Raw genomic sequence first — 24,242 nt, forward strand, 5'->3', positions numbered from 1 at the left:
ATTGCCGAACGCTATGACGTCTTCAAAACATATGCGCAGCGCAGCAGCTGAGCAGCTAAGCTAAGTGCGAGCGCGTGTGTGTAAGGATGACATGTGCATTCTGAGTGCGGGCTGTCCTTGAAATATTTATCTGCAGTGTTTAACGCTAAACTGTCAGGGAGGCGCAAGAGTGCATTGAAGCGAAATAATGCTCTTGATATCTAGCTTTAAAGGCCTTACTTGCGCGAGCAATATCTTATCTTAAATGACAGTAACTGTGTTACACATCAAGGTCACTTTTTTCGAAAGCCACGCCACGGGACCACTAAGTTCGTCATAATGAGGTTGTTAGCACTTGTGGGCAAAGAATGCCATAGAGAGGCAAAACCGTGAGCAGTGAATCAAACCGAATAACACAAAGGGGCAGTGATGGACAATGTGTGTTTTGCAGTTACAACTAGAAACGAAATTACCTTTGAATACATGGCACAAAAGTTTAATATAAATCGTTTCTCAATAGTATGTGTGGCGTTTATATAAACACTGTTAACCCCAAAAAGGACATTTGGGTGACAGCTCAAAAACGGACGGTAGAATACACAGCCTGCAAAATTCAGTTTAGGATCATTTTCAGTTTGTTTTAATACACAGTTTTCTGCACCAAAGATACCGCATATCCAATACATAAATCTATAACTGTCGGAGAACGACACAGAATTCAGAGAAAAACGTTACACAAAAAACTTGCGTTAATTTAAATTGTTCATACCGTGCAGAATACATACATTTCAAGTTGAAAAAAACTTTGTGTTACATAGGTAAAAAACGGGAGTCTTTGACTGCAATCAGTTACATTACTACCTAAACAGCACTGCCCATGCATAGTAGCGTTCAGTTGATTCCACGTTGTGAAAGTAATACCTAATGCTCTCCATTGTGCATCTTGATAAAACGGCTTTCCAGTGAATCATTTTATTGTTACGTATTACATGGACGCAAAATGAGTTTCCACCACCAAGTGGATTTTAGGATTCAGTATCGCAGAGCACTTTCGCTTGGTAATCTGCGTTGGTACTTCTGATCCGAAATTATAATTTCAAACGCAGTGTGAATACATATTTCATTTAAACAATTAGCATAATGCAGTAAAAACAATTACTGGTGTACAGTTCATGAGAGATTCACAAATTGTAAATGAGCCACTGACATTTCATATCATGCGTTTATTTGCTAGAGGGGGAGGGAGGCGATGACAAAGGATATAGGAATCCAGAACGTATTGCAGTAAATGAGAATCTTGTAAGAGAGAATGAAAAATTGACAAACTGAAATATTTCTTCAAAACTAGAAAAACTGAAACGTGAGTTAACAACTGACACTGAAGAATAATGCTGGAGGGACCACACCTCTACTATTGTTAAAATATTAATGCCTCGATTAGGCCTATATGCAGGAAATAAAGGCAAGCATCTACTTCCAAAGTGGAATAATTTATCTGCAGTATACGAACACTAATCCCAAAACAAACAAGTGCATTCTCATGATCTTTTTATATAACAGCTACTGCAATAATTACGTCATTAGATGTACAGTGGCAAACAGTTTTTCTAAAACATCAAATTATTAAAGGTAATCCTGTAATTTTAATGGAATCGGAACACACAATACCTACCAGTACTGCAACTGTCTAAAAGTTAATTAATTACTTTAGAAAGCAAATACACAAAGTAATTCTCCATGCCTTCCAAAAAGCAATGAAGTTTTCAATCACAACAGAAACTTACGATGCTTCAGAAGGTTTGTAAATGTTCTTCATTTTTCAGCTAGCTTTTGTCAAGTTTCTTCATGGTCTCAAAAATCTGGGAATATCATGTGGCAAGGTGAATGCGAATGAATGAACCTTAATATAGAAGTAAATGAGTGCATCAAGGTACACAAATATATCAAGGTATACACCAATATCTATCCTTATTCTAGTTATCACTGATTAATGTTTAAATGGTTATTACCTCCTAAACAGAACAAGCTTTCCAAAAATTTGTTCTGTCTGCAGATTTCTTTTTACTGAAGTAACGAATCTTACAGGTGAAAATACCAATGACACGTAACAATACTCTGCATTGACATCTATGTCTGGTTGAGAACATTTCTATTTGGGACCTAAGCATTGTATTTTTATTTCTCTTATGTAACAAACTTGAATTACTTGTGAAAGCATGCTCTGCTACTTTGTGTAATGTTAAAACTTTTTTTGAAATAGCGAATAAACAGCCTCTGTCTTTCATTTTAATTAGATCATACTCTTCTGAACCTGAACATAAACTGTCCAAATATTCTACACATTTTGTTTCCTTAGATGACACTTCTACATATAGCATCTGCCATCAAGATCCCATCCTTGTGATACAAACTGAGCTACAGTCCCTCCTTAAAACCTAAGGGCCCTCACAAGGACTAAGGCATCAATCCATAGAACTTCTTAGCCCATCCAAATCACGCATTCCCACATCTTACCTTCTTCCTAATGTCCAAAAATGCAATCACCCAGGCTGTCCCATAGCTATTGGTTCCAAAGTGCCCACTTAACATAAATCTGCTTTAGTTGGTCAATGCCTGTAACCTATAGCACAAGGACCCATCCTACATCAAAGACACCAAGTAATTTCTTGACTATCTGAAATCTGAGCCTGCCCCACTCCCAACACATGCCTTGCTTTTTACCATTGATGCCGCCTTCCTCTACACCAATATTCCCCACGTACATGGTCTGTCTGCTGGTGAACCTTACCTCAACCAACACTCACCTTATTCCAAATATATGGTCCTTTCTGCACAACTTAATCAACTTTATACTTACAAACGACGACTTCACCTTTGAGAGACAGACATACAGAAAGATGAGGGACATGGTCATGGGAACCAGGATAGGTCCTTCTTGTGCCAACATTTTTATGGGTCACTTGGAGGAGGCTTTTCTGAGATCCATAAGCCTTCAGCATCTGGTTTGTCTTATATACATTGATGATATCTTTGCCATATGGACTCATGGTGAGGATGATGTGTTAAAATGTTTGAAACCTTCACATGGTCCTATTCCAAATCTCATGCCCCTTTCTTTGATGATTACCTCATTCTCACTGAGAGTTAACTACACAATTCTTTTCACATTAAACCTCCTAATAAACAACAGTACTTACATTTTGATAGTTGTCATCCATTCCATGTCAAACGTTCGCTCCCATAAAGCCTTGGCAACTGAGGCAGACATATTTTTTTGGATGCAGACTCTTTACACCAATACACAATCATTCTCACCTGAGGCTTCACTGGATGTAATTACCCCACAAGCCGAGTTCAAAAGCAGATTTCCTGGATCATCACATCCAATCTTGGTACCACTGATCCCTCCAAAAAACAACTTAAGAGTACATCTCCTGTCACTCAATACTGACCTGGTCTTGATGTATTAATCACCTTCTTAGACAAGGCTATGACTTCCTAAATTCATTCCCTGCAATGAGGTCTATTCTGTCTGACATTCTGCCCGCCACACCTAGAATAATTTTTCATTGTGTACCGAATCTCCACAATATTCTGGTCACATGTTATGTTCCTTTTGCAATCAATTGTCCACCCTATGGTTCCTACCCCTTTTACCATCCCCACTGTAAGACTTGCCCTATGCACCCTCCTACCACTACCCATACCAGCCCTGTAACTGGCAAAATATGTGCTATTGAAAGGAGAGCCACCTGTGAAGTGACACATGTCATGTATCAGCTGTTGTTTAAACACTATTTGGCCTTCTAGATTGGTGTGAGTACCACCAAGTTATCAGTTATTATAAACAGGCATAGACAGAAGATCTATATTGACTACATACAATTACCTGTTGCAGAGCATGCCCTACAACATGACAATCACGACGTCAGTGCCTCTTCACCACACATGCCACTTAGATTCTGTCCCCCTGGACATCAGTTTACAATGTGCTGCTTCTGTTTCTTTGAATTTAGTATCATTAGCTCTTTCATCAATTCAGTTTTCCCTATCATTTTTGTTGAATCCTCGTTAGCAGCTTTTATGTCATCTCATTGTCTCTGGTGTGCAGCTCACGGTCTAGTGCTGAGCGTTGCTGCCTCTGGATCGCAGGGTCCTGGGTTCGATTCCTGGCTGGATTGGGGAATTTCTCTGCCCGGGGACTGGGTGTTTGTGTTGTACTCATCATTTCCTCGTCCTCCTCCCCCTCCTCCTCCCCCTACTCCTCCTTGTCATCATAATTTGTGACAGTGACTAGATTGGATTGGGTAAAAAAATTGGACTGTGTAAAAATTGGGACTTTGTACAGGCACTGATGACCGCACAGTTGAGTGCCTCACAAACCAAACATCATTGTTGCCTCTGTAAAACTGTACCATGGGAAGCAAGGAGAGGATTTTGGTTGGTGGCCGGTATTCTCATTCTATAATACAAACTGCATGCAGTTATTAACTGGGTTCTTTATTAACATAAACAAAGAGCTACTTAAGCTTCCATATGCTGTGGTATAACCTCTCCTATATAGTCCACTTTAGCCTCACTGCTGGTGAAGTACAAAGTCCACTATGAAGGCTATTATGTTTACTATGTGCTGTCTGATTCTAAGCTAGAGGCTGTGACAACAACTCTGTTTTGGTGACACACTGGAACTCACATGGCATACAGACTCAAACTAACTACACTAACCACCCCTCCGATCTGCGGCAGCAATTCTAAATACTGGCAGCTGAGAAGGCATTGGTGGCATGTTTCCAGCAAGTCTGTTGTTGGTGTCGATCAATCTTCTTATGATCTCTATGCGTCATGGTGTGCTGGCACCAGCTTACGCCAGCACAACTTCACTGAGGTATTTGAAGTGTTGTACTCATCACAACTGCAAGATCACCTGCAAATCAAGGCAATTTATCTCTAATAATCATCTGTCTAACGTGACTGTATGGTTAACTTTATGGATAACTTACTGCTTCTGCTACACTTTTATTGCTTTCTCAAGCACTCAGTTTGAGAGTGATCTCCTTGTCTTACCAATGTCTCCGTTGTGAAAGGCTGTGAAATTTCTCTCATCGATTTTACTTATTATTACTATTAGTATTACTTTTATATCTACAAAACAGGATGCCGCAAGTTGTTCTTCAGTGTAAACAAACAGGGAACACATCTGATTATGACAAAAGTTTGTGCACATGATTCATTGGTAATGTTTCCAGTTCTTTGGAACTTACAGAGAAGTAACAAGACGTTAGCTCTTGTTGGTGCTGGCTTCTTAAATTTCCACGTGAACTCCTCTTGTACCTCCAGATAAGAAAAAAATCATGCAAGCAAACAGTAACAGCAGGCGCACATTTATATACTTTAAGCATTCTTAGTGATTATCTTGGAGAAGAAAATTGGGTGGTGCTAATCTGCTGACACTGGTATTACGGGAATTAATTTTATATTACTTTATACATGTATGCAAGGGGAGGAAAATCCACTTTTGAGGGGGTGGGGCAGGGCTGGGAAGCCATTACTATTTCTCTTTTAAAAAGTGCTCCTGTTAAACTCTTGTTATCATCATTAGTGATTTGACATTTACTGCTAGTTGAAGGCTGCCTTTATACATTTTCAGGCATCATAGCCAGCTGCAATGTGCTTCCATCTTCCTCCTGCCTCTTTTCTGCTTATTTTATATAATGGTGTTCTTTTCGTCCAAAATGTCTTTCTACACTGTTCACAGGACAGCTCTCACTTTTGAATGGTTGCTGCACTAAAAATTCAAGTATCACTGCCATTAATTCAAAAAATGACTAATATACAATGACTGAGTTTTCCATTTCAGAAACACTGAAAGCTTCATTTCAAAAACTCTTTTATTTACCGTAAGTATTACAGGCCACTTTTACTCTTCCACATGTCTGTTCTGCTGTCCGTCCAGTCCATTGCAGACACCCTATGCCATACAGCTTCATTGTAAACTTACAGAATTTTCTTTACACGGTGTTGATTGTGCATAATTATAATAATTTATAGAATTACTTTTAAACTGGCTCTATTAAGTTCATACATTAACAGTTGTTTATTTGTGCCAGATGCACATACTACATCATTGTAAGTGAAATGAAGGTGTTTCAGATATTCCTTCTTCATTTTTCCAGTTTAAGAATCTGAAATTTTCTTGGGGGAGGGTGGGGAGGGGGGCAATACTCATTTTCCATACCTGATTCAACTGTGAATTACTCACTATTTGGATTATGTCTAATTGAATCTGTAATACAGTTGTGTATACTCTTCAGTATAGTAACAGAATCAGTCAGTACTGTGCTTCTCAAGAGTCATTAGCATAGACTGGATGAAAATGAGTCAAAAGCTTTTTCAAAACATATGAGGGAAGTTCAATAAGTAATGCAACACATTATTTTTCTCGGCCAATTTTGGTTGAAAAAACCGGAAATTTCTTGTGGAATATTTTCAACAATTCCTGCTTCGTCTCGTATAGCTTCATTGACTTCCGACAAGTGGCAGCGCTGTACGGAGCTGTTAAAATGGCGTCTGTAACGGATGTGCGTTGCAAACAATGTACAGTGATCGAGTTTCTTTTGGCGGAAAACCAGGGCATCTCAGATATTCATAGGCGCTTGCAGAATGTCTACGGTGATCTGGCAGTGGACAAAAGCACGGTGAGTCGTTGGGCAAAGCGTGTGTCATCATCGCCGCAAAGTCAAGCAAGACTGTCTGATCTCCCGCGTGCGGGCCGGCCGTGCACAGCTGTGACTCCTGCAATGGCGGAGCGTGCGAACACACTCGTTCGAGATGATCGACGGATCACCATCAAACAACTCAGTGCTCAACTTGACATCTCTGTTGGTAGTGCTGTCACAATTGTTCACCAGTTGGGATATTCAAAGGTTTGTTCCCACTGGGTCCCTCGTTGTCTAACTGAACACCATAAAGAGCAAAGGAGAACCATCTGTGCGGAATTGCTTGCTCGTCATGTGGCTGGGGGTGACAATTTCTTGTCAAAGATTGTTACAGGCGATGAAACGTGGGTTCATCACTTCGAACCTGAAACAAAACGGCAATCAATGGAGTGGCGCCACACCCACTCCCCTACCAAGAAAAAGTTTGAAGCCATACCCTCAGCCGGTAAAGTCATGGTTACAGTCTTCTGGGACGCTGAAGGGGTTATTCTGTTCGATGTCCTTCCCCATGGTCAAACGATCAACTCTGAAGTGTATTGTGCTACTCTTCAGAAATTGAAGAAACGACTTCAGTGTGTTCGTAGGCACAAAAATCTGAACGAACTTCTCCTTCTTCATGACAACGCAAGACCTCACACAAGTCTTCGCACCCGAGAGGAGCTCACAAAACTTCAGTGGACTGTTCTTCCTCATGCACCCTACAGCCCTGATCTCGCACCGTCAGATTTCCATATGTTTGGCCCAATGAAGGACGCAATCTGTGGGAGGCACTACGCGGATGATGAAGAAGTTATTGATGCAGTACGACGTTGGCTCCAACATCGACCAGTGGAATGGTACCGTGCAGGCATACAGGCCCTCATTTCAAGGTGGCATAATGCCGTAGCATTGAATGGAGATTACGTTGAAAAATAGTGTTGTGTAGCTAAAAGATTGGGGAATAACCTGGTGTATTTCAATGCTGAATAAAACAACCCCTGTTTCAGAAAAAAAATGTGTTGCATTACTTATTGAACTGCCCTCGTATTAACCTCAAGCTAAGAGTTAATTCATACCCAGTGCTCTTTTCTATAGTTTTGTTCATTTCTTTATTGAATGCGAGTATTATTTTTCTTCTATTGGTGATTATTATAGTTTCCAGTTTTGAAGAATTGTCTTCATCAGAGGTGTCCTGTAAGTATTTCTCCAAGTTCCTTTCCCTCCTGCTTTAACAATTTCCACTAAGGCACCTTTGCTTACTCCATACTTAAACTGAATTCACACACTTAATTTGGCATTACTTCCAAAACATTATTACTTTTATCATTAACTATCAGTTTTTGTGATTTATTCCTTGAATTACAGAAATATTAAAAGAAGTATCTAAATGCTTGTAAAATTGAAGAAAGAGGAAGGACTTTCTTGGGAGTTTCAGATTTGCCATCTTATACAGTAATTAGCAGAGGTAGTCAGCGTCTTAATTACCACCTCAAAAAATAAAGTTATATAGTAAAATTTTTGTTTGTTTGGAAGTACATGTCTGCAGCCCTGGAATACACTGAAACCCCCTTCCCCAGGACAGCAGAATATGCTAGATCACCCAAAAGAAAGTGACACAGCCATGTGGTTAAGTGCAGTATTGTGTGGTAATCCACTGCAACAATCCATGCTGATCTGGTGCGGGTGTATGGTGATAATGTACCCTCATGTGAAACAGGGATTATGTGGTGCAGACACTTCCACAAGGTCATATAATTCTGAATGATTAAGAATGACTTCCTTCCCCCCATGAACCATGAACCTTGCCATTGGTGGGGAGGCTTGCGTACCTCAACGATACAGATAGCCGTACCGTAGGTGCAACCGCAACGGAGGGGTATCTGTTGAGAGGCCAGACAAACGTGTGGTTCCTGAAGAGGGGCAGCAGCCTTTTCAGTAGTTGCAGGGGCAACAGTCTGGATGATTGACTGATCTGGCCTCGTAACACTAACCAAAACGACCTTGCTGTTGTGGTACTGCAAATGTCTGAAAGCAAGGGGAAACTACAGCCGTAATTTTTCCCGAGGGCATGCAGCTTTACTGTATGGTTAAATGATGATGGCGTCCTCTTGGGTAAAATATTCTGGAGGTAAAATAGTCCCCCATTCGGATCTCCGGGCGGGGACTACTCAGGAGGATGTCGTTATCAGGAGAAAGAAAACTGGCATTCTACGGATCGAAGCGTGGAATGTCAGATCCCTTAATCGGGCAGGTAAGTTAGAAAATTTAAAAAGGGAAATGGATAGGTTAAAGTTAGATATAGTGGGAATTAGTGAAGTTCAGTGGCAGGAGGAACAAGACTTCTGGTCAGGTGAATACAGGGTTATAAATACAAAATCAAATAGGGGTAATGCAGGAGTAGGTTTAATAATGAATAAATAATAGGAGTGCGGGTAAGCTACTACCAACAGCATAGTGAACGAATTATTGTGGGTCCAAGATAGACACGAAGCCCACGCCTACTACAGTAGTACAATTTATATGCCAACTAGCTCTGCAGATGACGAAGAAATTGAAGAGATGTATGATGAGATAAAAGAAATTATTCAGGTAGGGAAGGGAGACGAAAATTTAATAGTCATGGGTGACTGCAATTCAACAGTAGGAAAAGGGAGAGAAGGAAACATAGTAGGTGAATATGGATAGGGGCTAAGAAATGAAAGAGGAAGCCGTCTGGTAGAATTTTGCACAGAGCATAATTTAATCATAGCTAACACTTGGTTCAAGAATCATAAAGGAAGGTTGTATACATGGAAGAATACTGGAGATACTAAAAGGTATCTGATACATTATATAATGGTAAGACAGAGATTTAGCAACCAGATTTGAAATTGTAGGACATTTCCAGGGGTAGATGTGGACTCTGATCACAATCTATTGGTTATGAACTGTAGATGAAAACTGAAGAAATTGCAAAAAGGTGGGAATTTAAGGAGATGGAACCTGGATAAACTGACTAAACCAGAGGTTGTACAGAGTTTCAGGGAGAGCGTAAGGGAACAATTGACAGGAATGGGGGAAACAAATACAGTAGAAGACGAATGGGTAGCTCTGAGGGATGAAGTAGTGAAGGCAGCAGAGGATCAAGTAGGTAAAAAGACGAGGGCTAGTAGAAATCCTTGGGTAACAGAAGAAATATTGAATTTTATTGATGAAAGGAGAAAATATAAAAATGCAGTAAATGAAGCAGGCAAAAAGGAATACAAACGTCTCAAAAATGAGATCGCCAGGAAGTGCAAACTGGCTAAGCAGGGATAGCTCGAGGACAAATGTAAGGGTGTAGAGGCTTATCTCACTAGGGGTAAGATAGATACAGCCTACAGGAAAATTAAAGAGACCTCTGGAGAAAAGAGAGCCACTTGTATGAATATCAAGAGCTCAGATGGAAACCCAGTTCTAAGCAAAGAGGGGAAAGCAGAAAGGTGGAAGGAGTATATAGAGGGTCTATACAAGGGTGATGTACTTGAGGACAATATTATGGAAATGGAAGAGAATGTAGATGAAGATGAAATGGGAGATACGATACTGCGTGAAGAGTTTGACAGAGCACTGAAAGACCTGAGTCGAAACAAGGCCCCGGGAGTAGACAACATTCCATTAGAACTATTGACGGCCTTGGGAGAGCCAGTCCTGACAAAACTCTACCATCCGGTGAAGAAGATGTATGAGACAGGTGAAGTACCCTCTGACTTCAAGAAGAATATAATAATTCCAATCCCAAAGAAAGCAGGTGTTGACAGATGTGAAACTTACCGAACTATCAGTTTAATAAGTCACAGCTGCAAAATACCAACGCGAATTCCTTACAGACAAATGGAAAAACTGGTAGAAACCGACCTCGGTGAAGATCAGTTTGTACTCCACAGAAATGTTGGAACACCTGTGGCGATGCTGATCCTACGACTTATCTTAGAAAATAGATTAAGGAAAGGCAAACCTACGTTTCTAGCATTTGTAGACTTAGAGAAAGCTTTTGACAATCTTGACTGGAATACCCTCTTTCAAATTCTGAAGGTGGCAGGGGTAAAATACAGGGAGCGAAAGGCTATTTACAATTTGTACAGAAACCAGATGGCAGTTATAAGAGTCGAGGGGCATGAAAGGGAAGCAGTTGTTGGGAAGGGAGTGAGACAGGGTTTTTGCCTCTCCCCGATGTTATTCAATCTGTATATTGAGCAAGCAGTAAAGGAAACCAAAGAAAAATTCGGAGTAGGTATTAAAATCCATGGAGAAGAAATATAAACTTTGAGGTTCGCCGACGACATTGTAATTCTGTCAGAGACAGCAAAGGACTTGGAAGAGCAGTTGAATGGAATGGACAGTATCTTAAAAGAAGGATATAAGATGAACATCAACAAAAGCAAAACGAGGATAATGGAATGTAGTTGAATTAAGTCGGGTGATGCTGAGGGAATTAGATTAGGAAATGAGACACTTAAAGTAGTAAAGGAGTTTTGCTATTTGGGGAGCAAAATAACTGATGATGGTCAAAGTAGAGAGGATATAAAACGTAGACTGGCAATGGCAAGGAAAGCGTTTCTGAAGAAGAGAAATTTGTTAACATCGAGTATAGATTCAAGTGTCAGTAAGTCGTTTCTGAAAGTATTTGTATGGAGTGTAGCCATGTATGGAAGTGAAACATGGACAATAAATAGTTTGGTCAAGAAGAGAATAGAAGCTTTTGAAATGTGGTGCTACAGAAGAATGTTGAAGATTAGGTGGGTAGATCATGTAACTAATGAGGAGGTATTGAATAGGATTGGGGAGAAGAGAAGTTTGTGGCACAACTTGACTAGAAGAAGGGATCGGTTGCTAGGACATGTCCTGAGGCATCAAGGGATCACAAATTTAGTATTGGAGGGCAGTGTGGAGGGTGAAAATCGTAGAGGGAGACCAAGAGATGAATACATTAAGCAGATTCAGAAGGATGTAGGTTGCAGTAGGTACTGGGAGATGAAGAAGCTTGCACAGGATAGGGTAGCATGGAGAGCTGCATCAAACCAGTCTCGGGACTGAGGACTGCAACAACAACAACAACAAGAATGACTTTGCACATCATCTCTCTCTGTGAACAACTGGGAATTGCAAGAGAAATGGAGCTCTGGTGCTGAAAGACCCGTGTGTCACTTTTGAGGTGATAGTGGAAAAAGTGAAACTCACCCGCGAGTAAGTTTTCAATATCCTGCATGAAATTTTGAATAAGCAAAGGCTGTCATCGACTGGGTTCCAGAACTGCTGACATCCATTCAGAAAGTGTGCCAAACTGAGATAACAGCTGAATGTAACAGTTGTATCATGTAAATCAGGTAACTTCTTGAGCTTGTAATCACAATGGATGGTTGCCAGGTGTATCACTATGGCCCTGCCATAGAGGAGAATAGGAAACAGTGGATACGTCACCACCAGAAAAGGTGAAGAATTAACCACCATCAGATGATGGTTAGCGTTTTTTTGGGATGGCCATGGTATAGCACTGATATACTCATAAGCAGTAAACTGTCACAGGAGCATATTATCAAATTCTCCTGATGAGGTTATGTGAGGCTGTCTGGATTGAGTGTCATGGGACAGGATGACAGGGGACAGGGTGATTTTGCTCCATTACATCCCAATTCATTCTGGATGGCATACATTCACATGTGATAATTGTTTGTTACCCAGTTCCCCTCCCTCCCCCACCCCCATATTCTTCTGATGCAGTACCCTCTGACTTTTCCCTCTTTCCTTCGATGAAGAATTAATTACATGGCAAGCATTTTCAGAATGATAATGAGGTGATTTCCAAGGTTTAATGTTTCCTTAACAGCCAAACTGCAGACTTCTACAACTAATGTCTCCATCAACTCATCCTTTTTTTGGAAAACTGTGTTGTTGCTTTGAGTGCAGAGAGAGTGGCCAATACCATCACCACGTTTCCTGGATGCAGACTGTTTTTTTTTTTTTTTAACTTGATGATTAATACTTTATGGCTGGTTAATTCCATGTCAATTCAATGCAACACTCAATCCTCAACCTGAATCACTCAGATTTCTTTCAGATTTGGTGCATTCCGTGATGCAAGTGAAGAGATGGAAAAGTACCAATTTCCAGAGATATATGACAGTTCTGAAGAAAATTACAGGTTTGTCAAGTGTGCACAATTGAGTGAAATTTACACATCTGTCTCAATGTAAATTACTATAATTTTTGTCTGAATCACTACAGTATCAAAATGCAGTAAGCACCTATGTATTTAGTTTTACAGTTCTTCATATGGCACTTCACTGTTTGCTCTTCTTCCATCATAGTTTGGGGGGCAAGAAATTTCTGTTAATTACAATTTGTATTATTAACTGTTACAATAAATCTTATTTCTGAACTATTTTTCTCAAGTTCCATTTCACATCCTCATCAGAAGAATGGTGTACAACCCAATATTTGTATAAAATTTCTTGCAATTAACCATGATCCTTGGATCACTGTTAACCATGATCCTCGGATCACTGTTAGCCCCAATTTGGAAACACATTGGAGCTACCCTTGAGTGGCCAACCAAACATTTGGCAATCTCTCCAAGTTTCACTAGTGCCTACTCAGACAAAGGTTGGGAACAACACCCAATAGCAGTCACCAACTGGTGAAATTTTTCTGAAGGTGCAACATGAAGTCACATAGGAGGCACATGACCATTATGTAAATTTGAATCTTTACCCACTGCTGAATGGGTCACTAAAATAACTATTCACTTTGTTATTCAAAAGTGGCTTATTGATACATTTAGTGCTCTGCCCATCATCAGAAAAATCTTTCAAGGAGAAACGCACAGCCATGACCAGAAATGTAATTAACAATGCATCACTTAATGCAAATTTTGCAAAAGGTGTTACATAAAGTATAGCCTCCATACACAGTATGGAGTCATTTGTATCATGCATCAGTATTGGAACTTGACTAATAGCGGGATTGTGTTACAAGGCTTTACGGATATCACAATATGGTGCAGCTGTTGGCAACATCTATATAAGGCAGCAAGTGTGTTACAGTTGTTAGATTGGTTACTACTGCTACAATGGCAGGTTATCAAGATTTAAGTGAATCTGAACATGGTGAACCATAGTCGGTGCACGAGTGATGGGACACAGCATCTCCAAGGTAGCGACGAACTGGGGATTTTCCCATATGACCATTTCATGAATGTACCATGAATATCAGGAATCTGGCAAAACAACAAACCTCAGACATCGCTGTGGCCAGAAAAAGATCCTACAAGAACTGGACCAACAACGACTGAAGAGAAACATTCAACGTGACAGAAGTGCAGTGCTTCTGCAAATTGCTGCAGATTTCAACGCTGGGCCATCAAACATGTCAGTGTACGAACCATTCAGTGAAACATCATCGATATGGGCTTTCACTTATGTACCCTTGATGACTGCACAACACAAAGCTTTATGCCTCACCTAGACCTGTCAACACTGACATTGGACTGTCGATGACTGGAAACATGTTGCCTGGTCAGACGAGTCTTGTTTCAAATTGTATCAAGTGGATGGACGTGTATGGGTATGGAGACAAACTCATGAATCCATGGACCCTGTATGTCAACAGGGGACTATTCAAGCTGGTGGAGGCTCTGTAATGGTGTGGGGCATGAGCATTTGGAGTGATGTGGGACTCCTGATATGTCTAGATACAATTCTGACAGGTGACATGTATGTAAGCACCCTCTCTGATCACCTGCATCAGTTTATGTTTATTGTGCATTCCAATGGATGTGGGCAATTCCAGCAGGACAATGCGACACACCAAATGTCCAGAATTGCTACAGGGTGGCCCCAGTAACACTCTTCTGAGTTTAAACACTTCCGCTGGCCACCAATCTCCCCAGTCATAAACGTTGTTGAGCATATCTGGGATGCCTTGCAACATGCTGTTCAAAGAGATCTCCACCCCCTTGTACTCTTACAGATTATGGACAGCCTTGCAGGATTCATGGTGTCAGTTCCCTCCAGCCCTATTTCAGACATTAATCAAGTCAATGACACATCATGTGCGGCACTTCTGTGTGCTTGTGGGAGCTCTACACAATATTAGGCAGGTGTGCCAGTTTCTTTGGCTCTTCAGTGTATAACAGTGAATCCAGAATACAGGGTCCAGAAAGCATCTTTATAAATAGTAACAGACATGAACTGCCACAATGCTGTGACAATGAGTTGAAAAAATGATGTTATCTGCACCACATTAATAGTATATGGTAAAATACAAATCACTCATAGTGCAGTATTCATACAAAATAAACAGCTTTACAAAAAATAGCTGACTGTAATTGCCATCAGGCGGCAAGATGGAGTTGAAAGAATGACATTATTTGAATCACATTAGTAAAATGTAAAACAAAATGGTAAAATACAAACTACTTGTAATACACTAATCATACAAAAAAAGGTAAAAAAGTTAATCTGAGTGACAATATATAATCACACACATGGCAGTAAATAGGCACATTTAGGATGAGGACAGGTATGTTTATTAGCATGGCAGTAAATAGGCACATTTAGGATGAGGACAGTGTTGTGACTCGCCGATCTTTCAAAGTGCCTCCACACAGTTACGTGCGTCCTCTACATGCGGTACTGTCTGCCAGCCATGCAGCAGCAGCGCCACCTAAGCGGCCAGCCAGCCAGTGCCCGCTAGACTCAGACTCAGTTATGATTTGACTGTTAAAGTGTACACACATCTTACTCTGTTTACTTGACCTGTGACTTTCATGTATTGCCTCTTCTTGAAATATATTTGTTCAATTTGAAGTTATAACAGACAGGTATGTTTATTATATAGGTGGTGGCACTTCGACAAAATATTAAGTGCATAAGCAATTTTGTAGAAGTCTGTGTGTGCATTTATAATTATTTTAATCTACTATTACAATACAAAGTATTGATGTAAGAGACAATGTATGAAGCACAGGCAAAAAAGTTGACAGAGAGCTAATAGTAATAAAAAAGCCTTAAGGAAAACCTAATATTAGAAACTACTGGCACAGAAGTAAACGGCTACAGCCAGAGGATACATGATAAAAATTAACCAAAGAATAGGAAAGAGTGCATGAAATTAGTTTCGTGTCCCACTTAGGGATATTAGAATCTGCAGGCTCAGTTAACAATCAAGTAATAGCACAGTGGCAAAAGTAAGGCTAACATAACTGAGCAACGAATGAAGAATTTCTTATGAAGATTTTTTTTTTAAAGTTACTACCTTCTTAGAAAAAATAAACACATCTTTCTGAGAAGAAAAAGACTATAATGGAAAGGACACAACCTGAATTTTTCTTATTTAAACATTAGTTGAGCAAACTGTATATAAAATAGAAAGTGCTTAAATCAAAAGCAAGCTGAAGGACATGACATACTAATAGAAGCATAGGTTATAAAGAGTCAGAATATTCATTGTACTGGTTGAAAGATCATGTAACTGTCACATGTTGCATAAGAGGGTCATTATTAAACACACACTTGCTGTAATGGAATTGAACTCATGTGAGACATAATGAAACATACAGAATGTGAGAAGTTGGGTACTCAAGCTACTGCTAGGCTAATCAGTGGGGCTTTGCAGGTGCCTGTGTAATGAAAACTAGCAGGAACACATGTAAGATGTACAATGTGTAAGCACAGAAAATAGGAGAGGGCAAAATTACGCTGTCAACAAATCATTGAAGATGTTAAAGAATAATTGCCAGCTAGAACCTATTTGTTTATTAATAATGTTGGAGGGATTGGTTGAGCATTGCACATGAATTTCCAATTACTCAAGAATATCAAGATCACATCCCTTAGGCTCAACATGCATGACGCTCAAACCATTATCCATGGGAAGCATGCCATGGCTTTTGTCTCTCAAATGGTATCACAGCATGCCATTATTCCCACATGTATGCTCTCCATACCTAGTGGCAAAATCCCCATGCTTCTGTGCTACATAAAAGTCAATACAAGAGCAATATCAAATTTTTATAAACCCCACGATTCTCAGACTGTAAAGCTGTTTATTGAATCTTATATTCTGTACGCACTGTTGTATATAATATTTCTAGCTTTATACTTATATTGTTTCATTTATTATTTATATTTTTAATGTAAGGATATCCAACTATTTCTATCGGCATGTACAGCACCATTGTCCCTATACATTCTTACCACCTGATGGCAAGTGATGTTAGTCAAGTTTCATAATGCCATACTGCTATCAGTTACATTCCAATCCTGATGTGTGGCTCTCTGCATGAAGGCATTATTCATATTTTTGAGTACGTTTACTCCTGCACCTACTGTAGCACCTTTTGCAAGATTTACTTTAAGTGTAATGTTGTTGATTACAATTGTGGTTATGACCATGCATTCTTTCTTGGCAGACATTTCTGGTATACTGCATTTTTATAGAGTACTTATGTAGACCAAATAAATTTTGGGCATGATGCCTTATGTGTGCCATCCTAATAGTTACCATGTTTTTGCAAACAGCTGTAGTAATAGAACATATTTTTTTAAAAAAAAACTGTAGGTGGGTTGTTTTGAGATACTCAAAGTTGAAAGTCAAGATCAAAGACCTTATGTAAAAGTTCTTAGAAACCCACAATGTTGCACATGGATGTAAATCTCTACTCATTGGCTTTTGAGACATATAAGTATCTCTTCTGTTTTTTAATTAGAATAAGAATTACTGCCATTTATGGTAAGACAGACATGTATAAATTTTACACAATGCCCAAATTACACTGCAGAACCAAAGAAACTGCTACACTTGCCTAATATTGTGTAGGGCTCCTGTGAGCACACAGAAGTGCTGAAACATGATGTGCAATGGACTCAACTAATGTCTGAACTACTTCAGAGGGAATTGACACCATGAATCCTGCAGGGCTGTCCATAAACCTGTAGGAGTATGAGGGGGTGGGTGTCTCTTCTGAAAAGTACGTTGAAAGGCACCCCAGATATACTCAATAATGTTCACATCTGGTGAGTTTGGTGGCCAGCAGAAGTGTTTAAACTCAGAAGAGTGTTGCTGGAGCCACCCTGTAGCAATTCTGGATGTGTAGGGTGTTGCTGGAATTGCCCAAGTACATCAGAATGCACAAAAGACAATCATGTGAAACCCAGCTCACGCTATTCGTCCACAAGACTCAGAGGGCCATACACACGGGTTCCCAGGTAGATGCTGTGTTTCTTGAATTGTGTAAGGCATTGGATACAGTTCCCCACAGTCATTTAATGAACAAAGTAAGATCATATGGACTATCAGACCAATTGTGTGATAAAATTGAAGCATTCCTAGATAACGGAATGCAGCATGTCATTCTCAATGGAGAGAAGTCTTCTGAAGTAAGAGTCATTTCAGGTGTGCCGCAGGGGAGTGTCGTAGGACCGTTGCTATTCACAATATATGTAAATGGCCTTGTGGATAACATTGGAAGTTCACTGAGGCTTTTTGCGGATGATGCTGTAGTATATTGAGAGGTTGTAACAATGGAAAATTGTACTGAAATGCAGGAGGATCTGCAACGAATTGACGCATGTGCAGGGAATGTCAATTGACTCTCAATGTAGACAAGTGTAATACACTGCAAATACATAGAAAGAAAGATCCTTTATCATTTAGCTACAGTATAGCAGGTCAGCAACTGGAAGCAGTTAATTCCATAAATTATCTGGGAGCAGGCATTAGGAGTGATTTAAAATGGAATGACCATATAAAATTAATCGTTGGTAAAGCAGATGCCATACTGAGATTCATTGGAAGAATCCTAAGGAAATGCAGTCCGAAAACTAAGGATGTAGGTTACAGTACACTTGTTCACCCAATGCTTGAATACTGCTCACTGGTGTGGGATCCATACCAGATAGGCTTGATGGAAGAGACAGCGAAGATCCAATGGAGAGTAGCGTGCTTCATTACAGGATCATTTAGTAATTGTGAAAGCATTATGGAGATGATAGATAAACTCCAGTGGAAGACTCTGCAAGAGAGACGTTCAGTAGCTCGGTACGGGCTTTTGTTGAAGTTTCGAGAACATACCTTCACCGAGGAGTCAAGCAGTATATTGCTCCCTCCTACGTATATCTCGTGAAGAGGCCACGAGGATAAAATCAGATAGATTAGAGCCCACACAGAGGCGAGCCCACACAGAGGCATACCGACAATCTTTCTTTCCACGAACAATACGAGACTGGAATAGAAGGGAGAACTGATAGAAATACTCAAGGTACCCTCCACCACACACTGTCAGATGCTCGCAGAGTATAGGTGTAGATGTAGAATGAACATGAATGGATGCAGGTGATCAGACAGGATGCTTAAGTACGTGTCACGTGTCAGAGTCATATCTAGATGTATCATGGGATCCATATCACTCCAACTGCACACGACCCACACCATTACGGAGCATCGACCAGCTTGAACAGTCCCCTGCTGACATGCAGGGTCCATGGATTCATGATGTTGTCTCCATACCCATACACATCTATCTGCTTGATACAATTTGAAATGAGAGTCATCTGATCAGGCAACATGCTTCCAGTCATCAACAGTCCAATGTTAGTGTTGACTGGCTGAGGCAAGGTGTAAAGCTTTGTGTTGTGTGGTCATATCGATGATGTTTCATTGAATAGTTCACACACTGACATGTTTGATGGCCCAGCATTGAAATCTGCAACAGTTTGTGGAAGGATTGCACTTCTGTCACATTGAACAGTTCTCTTCAGTTGTCATATCTCCCGTTCTGGCAGGATCTTTTTCCAGCCACAGCGATGTCTGAGGTTTGATGTTTTACCAGATTCCTGATATTCACAGTACACTCGTGAAATGGTCGTGTGTGAAAGTCCCCACTTTATCGCTACCTTGGAGATCTGTGTCCCATCGCGCGTGTGCCAACTATTATACCACGTTCAAACTCACTTAAATCTTGATAACCTGCCGTTGTAGCCACAGTAATTGATCTAACAACTGTGCCAGACATTTGTTGTCTTAGATAAGCATTGCTGACCATAGTGCCATATTCTGCTTGTTTAAATATCTTTGTATTTGAATACGCATGCCTATACCAGTTTCTTTGGTGCTTCAGTGTAAGTTAGCATTGTCATATTTCTCTGCAAGTTAATAGTTTTCTTTGGTGTGTGTCACTTTGTAATTCATAGGTTGGCATCAGACAATCCTAGTACTGCTGTCAGAGCAGCTACTCAGCAACCTCATTTTCCTGACTTTTTTTTGTGCGTCAGAACATTGTGACCTGCATTTTGCTGTTTTTGTTATTTTCTGTTGCAGAGGTTGATTTTTTTTTTTTTTTTTTTTGGGTGTATTATTGTTTTTGACTTCTAATCAAGACATTCCTTACAACTCCAATATTTACATTTTGTTTCTATTCATGGGCAGTGTTTAGATTAGATTAGATTAATACTAGCTCCATGGATCATGAATACGATATTTCGTAATGATGTGGAACGAGTCGAATTTTCCAATACATGACATAATTAGGTTAATTTAACAACATACTTAAGTTAATATAACAACTTAATTTTTTTGGGTGTACCACAGAAACCATGTGTAAACCAAGCTTCTCAGTTGCAGGCTCAGAAAGTTCAACTACTTCTGACAGGAGTGACACAACTGATGAAATTGCAAACAAATCTGTTGGCATCACTCACAGCATCACAACAAGCACCCAAGGCTATGCACAACAGTTCTCGGCATTCGGTACACAGCAGGAAGACTGGTTTGATTAACATGCTCTGCTTGGCACCCATTTCACTGCAAATCATATTCAATGCATGGACAGAAAATCACATTTTTTTGGCAATGCTAGGCATCACAGTATACAGGCTAGCATATAAACTATTTTCCATTGCCTGCCCTGAAAGTGCAGTGAGGATATGATTTCTGCAAAAGACAAATACTCTGATGCACAAGTGGACTTGTCCGCTGCTCGGTACAAGTTTTTCAGGTTACATAGGCAACCTCATCAAACTAACAGACAGTGAGTAGCTAATTTACAAGGCCTAACCAGGCATTGGAAGTTTAAGTGTGATTGTGGTAGATATTACAGTGATGTCATGATTCAAGACACTGTCACCCAAAATGTGTCTGACTCTAGAATCAGGGAGCAAGTGCTAAAGTACCAAGGTCTGAGTTTAACTGTTATGATTGTGCTGTGGTAAACCTTGACACTCCACACTTATCTGTAATGCAAAGTAGGGTTGATAGCAAACATTTCTTCTGCTTTTGACAGTAGCATAATGCAATTTGCTGATTTTTCTTGATTTCATTAAAACTTCATGAGGAATACGTAGAACAATGAGAAAGGTCAACTGACTTGTGGTGTAACTCCTTTTTAGAATATTACTGTTCTCATAACTACAAAGGTATCTCCACTGCAATTTGGTTTGGTCAGCAGTCGCTTCCTCAAATGATGACAGGTGCATTGTAGACAGGTTTCCATGCTCAACATAGTAATGTAACTTTATAGTCATATTTTGTGTTTCTGTTATTACTTGCTTCATTAGATAGAGCTTTTTTGCCTGTAATGGGCATTTTCATTTATTTCATGTCGGTGTGGTCTTATTAATGAAGAGGTTGTGAAGAACTCGAATACTGAATCAGAAGGTGACTTATCAAACTCAAATTTGGATTATCTATCAGAGTCAACTGACAATGAAAGTAGTGGGTCAACTGGCACAATTACCAGTGAAGGTGGTAGCTAGAGATGGAATGGAAGGTCAATAACACACCATCACCTGCAAGAAGAGCCACTTCCAATGTCCTGAAGTATGAAGGATGGCCCACTGCATATGCCTGCCACTAAGTGGATGACTCCATCATCAGTACTTTCCAACTTCTTTTTGATGCTGTGAATCATAAAAAACTCACAGAATCAAATGCTTGGGGAAAAAAACCATGGATCATATTGTTTGAGGATGTGGAGACAATGATTGGTATCATGTATGTCAGAGGTGCATTCTGTGCTTAAAGTGTTTTGTTGGATGACCATTGGTTGCATTCTTGCAGGGCTCAGTTTATCAGCAATAAAATGAGAAGAGGCAAATTCTGCTATCACATTCTTCCATTTTGGTGAGAAATTTCCCAAGCTCAGTGCATCCCAGAAGATAAGTTCAGTCCTATTTCTGAAATATGAAACAAGCTTGTGCAAAACTACCCCAGCTGTTTCATCCTGGTGAAAATATTACAACTGATGGAACAATTACTTCCAAGTAAAGCCAGTACCCAGTTCATCTCAAACAAACCAGACAAATAAGGAATCAAAATTCAGCTAACTACTGATGTGGCAATCTATCCTTTTAATAATAACATATAAATTTTTTCTTGAATAATTAATTGACAGTTTTATGTTCAGAATCTAAACATTGCAATATTTTTTCTTATATCATTTTACTAAAATGACTGATATACATAACTGGCAAGTACATAAATTGCACTTTGACTGTGCTTCCTGCCATTTTGTTACTTGTACTAAATATTACCTAATTCAAAGTGTCGCCACCCGTTTCACCAGTGCCACTTGTGCAAAAATTTATAACTTTTATCCATTATTTAAGATTCATATATACTATCAATAATTCAGTGAACAACTATGGGTTCTTTGTCACTGTATTATAAGATTACATGCTCACTTGTTTTTCCATCTACATGTAACAGGTTCATGTTGGTATTGGAAATAGCTTTATTTTTATCTTCCTCTTATAGATATTGTGATGGATGTAAAGCCCAATCCAGATATCTGTTCAAATAAAAAGTGTCCAAGGTTGTGAACTCTTCGACTTTTAAAAGATGAGTGTTGCAACATACAAATGCTTAACAAACACTTGAAGTGTAGCAGAACAACATGGACTCATTAAAATGAGATGTGGTATTTATTCCATGAACACTTGACAAACCATAAACACCTCCCCCCTCCCCCTATCCCTTTATTCCTCTTATACATTGCAGTGTGTGTGTGCCAAAATACACTTCAACTGTATCTTTTCTTTGGTAGGGAGCATTATTACCAATGAAGGGTCTCTACATGAGCCTCTTCATCATTTTGTTTAACATTTAACCTTATGTATCCATCTCTGGAACCTCAGTTCTGGGCGCAAACTGTAAACTACGTTAAAAAAGGAGACAGCAGCTGAGTGTGTCTATCATGGTCACAAGGTATAATACCTTTATTTTACCTCACTTTTTACTAAGATTTTTGGTAATTATCAGAGCCTCATACACATATTCAATACATCTATGTGCAGTATGTCTGTATATACATCATTTCCTCCTCTCAACTCATGAATCAAAAGCATGAATGAGAGCGTACAAGGTAAATTTCAGTATCTAGATCTGTGGTAGTAAAAGCAGTCTGCTACTGTGGCAGAATAGCCAACTCTATAAAGCACGCACCAGATAGCAAAGAGGTTTTAGTTGGCCTTTGACTAAGTTCTTGTACAGATTGGCACCACACAATTGGGAACTCTCTGGACACTTCCGGAGGAAGTTCACTTGGCAGTGCTCTGGCAGATGCAAGACAGGTGGAACAGACTAAGTTTGAGTGTGCCTATTCATAGTTAATTCATTATCTTAGTTTTGTGTATTTCAGCTCCAGTCAAAATTAACATCATGCTCTCATCACTCATTGCTTGTTGAATGGTATACAGAATTTTTCTGGTTAATTTTGGAACATTATAACCAGTTGCACTTGCCCATGCATGCAAGACATTGTTCGGCTCTACCTCTGTTCAAACATGTGGACTCTAATGCATCTCCTCAGTCCAGTCCGATTTAGTTCGTCAGTGATCTCATGAGTATAGAATAATTGAATAGCTTTCTGAAATGTCGCTAATTTCAATTTCTGTTTGGAATCTAGTTTCGTAAGTGATCTCATGAGTATAGAATAATTGAATAGCTTTCTGAAATGTCGTTAATTTCAATTTCTGTTTGGAATCTAGTTTCCACGCGTCTTTGTTGTCTCAGCACAAGTTAAGTATGGATCTGAGAGCCTCAAGTTCACAGATAATGACTCACAGTAAAGTATCCTATCCAATTTGGTCAGCTATTCTGAATTTTACCACTCATTTTATGCAGAATTTTTGTTTGTGAGACCACATGTTCATGGACTATGAGAAGCATTACATGTCACAGTTACTGATTCTTAGGATAAAACTTACAAATTAGTTTCAGAACTTCTTCTATGGTTAAACTACTAAGAGTTTATTCATATCGATGAATTTTTGTTCGTCTGTTTTATGCACTCGAGCCAAGGGAATGGCCATTTTTCGGCCATGTGCATACTGATGAAGTTTTCCTTTATTCTTATATTTGTCCTGAATCTCTATTATATATGTATAAGTGCTTGAATGTTGCCATTCGAAGATTCCTCTGACACTTCCGTAATTAATAATTACTGTTAAATTGTGCTGGGGGTCTTCAAGATGCAGTTGTAAATGTAATTTTGTAACTCAGCCAAGAGGCTTATGTAGAACAGCAACCACCCCCTAATTATTAGTTGTTTAGCTT

General features: G+C 39.5%; 1 long non-coding RNA gene across 1 annotated transcript; it reads left to right on the forward strand.

The window, feature by feature from the left end:
• Window positions 1-90: 90 nt before the first annotated feature.
• On the forward strand, window positions 91-23,443 carry LOC126416689 (uncharacterized). Its single transcript, XR_007575495.1, has 4 exons — window positions 91-1,608; window positions 1,803-1,927; window positions 12,751-12,834; window positions 20,307-23,443. It is a non-coding gene; the product is annotated as an uncharacterized LOC126416689 (long non-coding RNA).
• Window positions 23,444-24,242: the final 799 nt, after the last annotated feature.

The sequence above is a fragment of the Schistocerca serialis genome, chromosome 8 (assembly GCF_023864345.2).
Source record: "Schistocerca serialis cubense isolate TAMUIC-IGC-003099 chromosome 8, iqSchSeri2.2, whole genome shotgun sequence".
Classification (NCBI taxonomy): Eukaryota; Metazoa; Arthropoda; class Insecta; order Orthoptera; family Acrididae; genus Schistocerca; species Schistocerca serialis.